At 36.1% G+C, this 7220-nt stretch overlaps 1 pseudogene; it reads right to left on the bottom strand.

Moving 5' to 3' along the window:
• Positions 1-677: 677 nt before the first annotated feature.
• On the bottom strand, positions 678-6798 carry LOC137269966 (uncharacterized; annotated as a pseudogene).
• Between the last annotated feature and the right edge of the window lie 422 nt (positions 6799-7220).

The following is a 7220-nucleotide window of genomic DNA, read 5'->3' as shown; positions in this document are numbered from 1 at the left end:
ACAAGTGTTTAGAGATAGTTTCCCAGACTTGACCTCAAAATCCACAAATGAAATGGATTATTATTCAGCATGTCTGAAAAACCAGATCATTCAATCCTGTTTCTATAACATAACATATAATTCTGACTGATGATGCAAAAAAGGAAAACGTGTTTACTGAAACAATACACATGTATTTCAAAACCCGTGTCCATCATAGATGTAAAATCATTCTGTATGGAGTCCGCGCTAAGACAAGGGCATCAAGCAAGGACAGATCATTGCGAGCTAAGCTATCAAAGTAATTCAGACATTTGACAGTTGAGTTGAAGTATAATCAGTGTGAAGCTAGTGGAAAGTCTAATTGCCATTGTTTTGTACAGCACTGAAATCAGGATCAAACACTAGCACTGGTGACATCAGTGATAATGTCATATTTAACTTACAATTGATTTTATGCATAGGTTAGTAGATTTTTATCAAATATTGTCAAATATTGCTTTCTTTTGGCAAGCAATGTAGTGTAAGTAAACTTATCCTCAGTACTTTTCGTTACACTCCACTAATGAGTCTAACAAAACCTGATGGTAAGGTAACCTGTGAGATCGACCAATCATAACACAGCTTACCAAATCGCGAAAGTGGGCCTTTGCACATACCTTTGTTTGTTGCTCAATAAATAAACTCATATGAATGACTCATGTCGTGTTATCACCCAGAAGTTTATGATTCCTCTTTATTTTGGACAAGGGAGCATCATCGACTTCAGCATCATGTGTCCTCTTCTGGTGGCGAACATTTCCTCGTGGCTGAATGGCAAGGGCAAGGTTTTGATGCGTCCAAAGTTTATTTTCTTGATAGCTGAATTAGAAAGAAAATTTCCCTCATATAATACTATGGCAACATTTTTTGACACAAAAATGGCTTAATAATTGGGCAAAGGTTACCATATTAATGCTGGAGTCATTTGATAGAGTAAACACCTTTCTAACAGGTCTGAAGTATTAAATAAACATCAGTATGAAACAGGTCTGGAATGACATTTTGTAACGCACCCAAATCTCCAAAGGGTTGAATTCTCAGCCCGTATTCCCATGCACCAATGTCTTCCAAAATGAAAAGCTGACAGAATTTGTTAGTTAGAGTTGACTGAACCAATAATTTATGTTATACATTAATTTTGAATTTTATAATCGTTTCATGTATTAAGTTATATTTTGAAGAAATGACTTTCGTGTAAAATTTTAACCTGTTGTTTTGAGGCCCTCGTAGGTTTGATGAGTCAGGAACATGTTATTCTTTTCTGACTTTGTGTCATGACAGATGCTTGCCACTTTTCAATATAACCCAGGAAAACTTCAGCTAGAAACTGAAATGAAAATGAAGCTGAATAAAGCATTCTTCTGAAGGTCAACCAAAAGTAAAACAAAAACTCACACAGAAGCGATCATCATCACATCTTCTGAAAGGAAGTAGATATGCGCAAGCTTAGTTACTCCGTAAGTCACTGATCTGAAACAGTAATTTAATATATTAATTCAGGAAAATAGTGGCAGTAGCTCAGCTGGGACACATAAAATAATGAAAACGAAATAACTATCAAAATCAGCAGGGACGATTAATACTGTTTGGTTCCAATACCTACCTGATATGTCAATGAAAAAGGGAATGATTTCTGGATAAATTGACACATAACAAAAGTTGCTCACCCATGTCACAAAGCCCTCGTAAACCTAAGATCTCGTTACTCTTCTCGTAGCATTTACCCCCAAAACCACGACATGGGAGGTACGAATGCTGCAAGGAAAGTTACAAGATCTTACACTTACACAAATGTGGTGAAATGGAACACAGGTCAGTATGCCTATGAAAAACCTTATGATGGGAACATGTCTGCCTAGTTTCAGTTTCGTAACTGTTCTAGTTTCTGGTGGAAAAGATGTTTACAGATGCTCATGACAAACTAGCAGTACATAATACAAACCCATTGGACCTTCTGTCCAGATGAGCAAAAAATCAAATGAATTAAGTTGATGTGGTTATCAGTGGTGGTGTTCACAAAAAAAATTGAAAATAATCGAAGATTGGTTTCAGTGGCTAAACGTCCAAGCAATCGATCACATCTGTCATAATAGAATACAAACGATTTTCAAACTACTGTTTCATAGTTTGAAACACATGATGGAGCATATCTTTGAAATTGTCAGGGCCTGAAAACGTGTGTTTCTTAGAAATTTTAATGCACAAACTGAAACGTCATGGATGAATATTTCTTGAAGACTCAAGGAAGTTTATGCTCTTGATTTATTACTCATCACCTTATCATAGCAAACTGCATCGTGGTGTAAATAGCAAGCTGCATCATGGTACAAATAGAAAGCTGCATCGTGGTACAAATAGCAAGCTGCATCATGGTATAAATATCTGCAACAAGAAGCTGGATTGGAATGCTGAGCAACATTTTTTCACGGATAGTTCTTTGGCAATGAAGCAAGCATCTAATATGACATTTCAACCGATTCCCAACACTTTCCCAGTCTCATTCTTTGACAGAGCTTACATGAAGGCAATCAGAAACAATTATCCATCAAAAAGGACAAATTTGGCTGTTTCTTGACTTTCAGGTCCCCCAAACACTTGCAAGACTCTTCCAACAGAATTACTGAATACCTGAAGTAAACATAACTTTATTTCTTATAATAATGTATATTTTGTACAGAAATTTATATAATAACATTAATTTGGATTCCTAACACTCACACAATGAGTAAGTTCCTACCCGGGCTGCAAGGTACACTCGCATCACTGACTGTGGTGTGATATGGACATATTCCGCTGTCAGGCGGGTGCACCTCAGTTGCTGCCAACCCCAGATAACACGACTTCATCGGTCCGTCAGTGGCTTGTATGCTGTAACAATGTTGCTATAAAGGTATGCAACGTTGTTACATATATTTGCGTAATGAAACACGTTGTTTACGGTAAAACGAAGTTGTGGATAGGCGAGAATATAATTAGCGACCCTAACACATTCATTTACAAGAAATTTAAGAGATAATTCGATTGCCGAAAAAATTGAAGGTGATGAATCGTTAACAGTTCTGCCTCATGACCTCTGTTTTTGAAAGAACTGGATCGACCGATCCATGCCAGTGATATTCGCATACTTGTAATTTTTAAAAGCTTACGTGTTACTTTGGTGTAGCATAAATATTTCTTTTACTAATTTAATTAATAATTTAAAGATCCAATTAAGTCAGATTTTGCACATTTTTGTGAGGAATCATCTCCACTTCAGTCACAAAATTCTACTTAATTTTCCGTTGTTTATTTATCGAAAGGCAACAATTTAACAAACATACACAGTACCGTGAACTAATTAACATGACTGCCTTTGTGATTGTCCATTGTGGAACAATACAAAAGTTTTATAATAAAACCTGAAATTGTGCGTGCAGTGCATATATAACTTCACAATTTCCTGTCAAATTTTAGAAAACATCTGTCCCCAACTCAATTCATGAAAAGTATGCATACAACACCGACCTAACATGTAAGTCAACGGGCCTGACGCCAATTGTCCGAATATAACTGGTACGTCGCATTCATTGTCCCAACGTTGGAATTATATATATCTTCTGATTTATTTATTTATTTAAAACGGCGTCGTTGTTGCTGTTGTTTTGCTTCTGTGATGTTTTCCTACCGTATATGAGAGGAAGTGTTCTACTAGTGTTTTTCAATTCGTTGAACTGCTTTCGAAAATGTCACCCTGACAAAAATACATTCTTCATTGAGAAGATTAAAAAAATAATTAAGTGATAACACATTCCTTTTAGCTGTTAATAAAATATGGTATAAACCTTCGGACTCCCTAACATTTAATGTAAATATGATTTCCTATTGTTTCAGGTGCAGTACTTTAAAATACTGATTTGCGTTTTAATTGGACAGACAAGGCAGTCGCAGTGTACACAGGAACCCACTCAAAATTGGAAATTGATATCTATGATCTTTCCATATAAAATATTAATAAATATATCAGAATAAACAATCAGTGTCCATACATTATTTCCGTTTTTTGATTTTTAATGAACGAATGCGTGTGGTTTTGGTTAAGCAACATTCCAGCAATATCACGACGGGAAACATCAGAACCTGTAACATGCAGGAAATCGAACCCGAGTCTTCGGCGTGATGAGCGAACAGTTTACAACTATGAGACCCCCCACCCCCCACCTGCTTGAGACTGGGATGAGTACTAATTACACATACTCACAATTTACCATGGGTTAATTACTTTCCAAATTCATGAATGATTGTTATAAATCACGAATATATTTTAATGAAGGCCAGTTGGAGTTTTGAACATAATTAAAATAAGAGAGGAAAACTACTGATATTAATATCTTTAACTTGACGAAATCACTGAAATATATATGATATACTTCAAGTTGTACGCAAATAAATTTATGATAAATTAAGATCATGACGTTGAATATCTTGTGACACCTAGAACTGCAGTCTGTTATACAATCTATACAGCAAGAGGTTACTTTTATACATAATTCATGTATTAGTAAGTTAGTAACCCTAAATTAAATACAAATATCCTTAATTAATCATTACCTTTGTTAACCATCTCTTTCATTAACATCATATTGACATTTATATGAAACTTTGTAAAATTAAATTACGGACAGGCCTACTCAATCAGAAATACATTGTCAAGAACAGGAATTAATGCAAATTTTATGCTTAATCCATAACCAAAATGATTATGTAAATTGGTGGCCACTTTTATATATGTCATAAGAACCGGTCCTGAAGTGACAGTATCACTGCAAAGACTTCAGTAATTACTCATTGAATGTGATAATTTCCTGAAATCTATCCATTTAATTACTGAAATTTCCTTCAGGGAGTGAGTCAGTGAGTTTTCAGCTGCAGTAACACATACTTCGCAAAGAAATGAAAATTATTTTCATCATAGATGTGAAAACTGCATGTCTCAAAATTCAGTAAATAAAAATGTATTTGTATTTAAAGGTTTGCGCCTGATATAATAATTTTATCATGTCCTTAATCCGGATACAAAACACACAAACTCTCCGTTAATGTAGCGGCTTGCCACCAGTGGGTCACTGCTTCGCCGACGGTGACACCACTGGGCCATCGAAGATCAGCTGGACACGCCATAGGTGGCCCACCACCGACGTGCTATCTGGGACAGTCGTCATCATACAATCGGGATATGTGCTCCCACAGCAGCTCAGAGCCTTCATTCTGATTGAGATAACAAATTGCAATATTCAGTGATTTCCAGTTGCATGTTTAATAATTTCGGAATTTAACACTTTTCAAGGTGAAATGTGTCCTTGTCAAGTTAATACAGGTGAAATAACATGATGAAATTTCGTGCTATTTCATAAATTAATAGAACCTTCACATTTCCTTATGATATACCTTGTACAGCTCATCTTGTAAAGTAGAAATTACAAAAACAATAGTGGCTGCACAATTTGTGAAAATATAATTCTACCTGTCTTGTAGTTACATGTCATGTAGTTACAATTAAAGTCAAATATTTTTTATGATTAATATGACTTCTAAAATAAATATGGAGTCCTACATAAATATGTCTTAATAATAACATGACATACCCACATACGTTTGGAATTTTTACTCCAGCCAGATGATGCAAGATTATTCCTTACAGTCTTCACCAAATGATGGGCACCTCAGAAGAAATACAGACACCTGTCAGGAGCAAACAAGTTCTGTGCCTTAAATATGCTGTCATGAAGTCAAGTCAACCTCTGGTTTGGACTGGCCTTATCACTGGTAGATGCAATGACCTAAAAATATAAAAAAGATATAACATGTAACACAGTATTCATGAAGACATCTCCAACCCCATTGTCTGACTGAATATTTCACAATGGCTTTGCGAAGTTGTTAATTGTAGCATGTGACACTTGTTTTGCTGTTTATAAACCTTATGTTTGTTATATGGCCCTTATCTGGAGCCCTGCTTGTAGTTTTAGAGGCAATTGTCTCCTTTCATGTACCCAAATACTAGTTTTTCATGTCATTCAAATGCTCATGACCGTGCAACCCACAATGGTTTATATTCATGATTAAGTACTAGTGCAATTTTTTTTTTTATAGAAATGATAACACAACACGATATAGAGGAAATTTCACGTTGCTGACACACTCCAGAAGTCCAACTGCTGACCACAAGAGTGGAAAAATCTCATCTGCTGTTGCAGTTCTTGTTGGAAAGTAGCCTATGCTCATCTTGATATACCTACAACAATGAACACAAGTGCATGGGTGGCCAAATGGTCTTCTTGTGCAGACTTGCTACTTCTCTGAGCTTCATCTATGAAACCAACACGCTCTCCTGATTTAATCACAATTTAGTCAGGCAGTAAGCAAACCCTCGCTGATTGTCATCAAACTGGGCTGCGATCCTCTTGAGTTCCTCAAATACTTCCATCTGAAAACCAGATTTGGGGGTGAACATAGTTTGTATAGTCTCTCAAAGTAGACTGCAGGTAATTACAGCACTCCAGGTTCCCTGGGAGAGCGATATGCGGATGGGCTTTGACTGTGAATCAGAATGGCAAACTTCATCATAACTGGATGCCACCACTTTTCCCAGTAAAACCCTTTTGTTGTTCCTGCCAACAAACTCTGTACCAATTTAGTACGTCGGACAAGCGTTTAAGGGAGCACTTTCCTCTTTCTATTTTGACGTTATTGTCAGAGTTGAGATTTTTCCATTCTTACCATCTTCAGAGGATTTGCCATTCGAGCCTTACTGATTTGTACTGGGGAGGAAGAAAGGTCATCAGTTGTGTGCACATGTACTAGGGATACAGACGCAATCAATCTTTGTACATTTAGAGCCTACAGTTATGTTTAAAAAATTTGGGAATTGGGTCAGGAGTGTCACTTATTTGGCATGTAAATCATAGGATCGGGGCAGTCACGTGGTTCACGCTCCTCCATGTGTATCATTATCTCCCCACAGCAATAATGAACGGTCCCTCAGTTGGTATATTTATTCTGTAATTTTTACTTTAATTTTATAATTTTATATAAGACATAAATTTTTTGAGACATATTAGGCCATCATATTTATTTTTTTCAAATGTGGTATCATATTATACCTGCATGTCTAGAAATCCGTTCAAACACATTTCGCTTCTTACGCGCACATGTGTCACCTT

The sequence above is a fragment of the Haliotis asinina genome, unplaced genomic scaffold (genome assembly GCF_037392515.1).
Source record: "Haliotis asinina isolate JCU_RB_2024 unplaced genomic scaffold, JCU_Hal_asi_v2 scaffold_20, whole genome shotgun sequence".
NCBI lineage: Eukaryota > Metazoa > Mollusca > Gastropoda > Lepetellida > Haliotidae > Haliotis > Haliotis asinina.
Note: the sequence above shows the minus strand (reverse complement) of the source record. Positions and strands in the feature narration are given on the sequence as shown.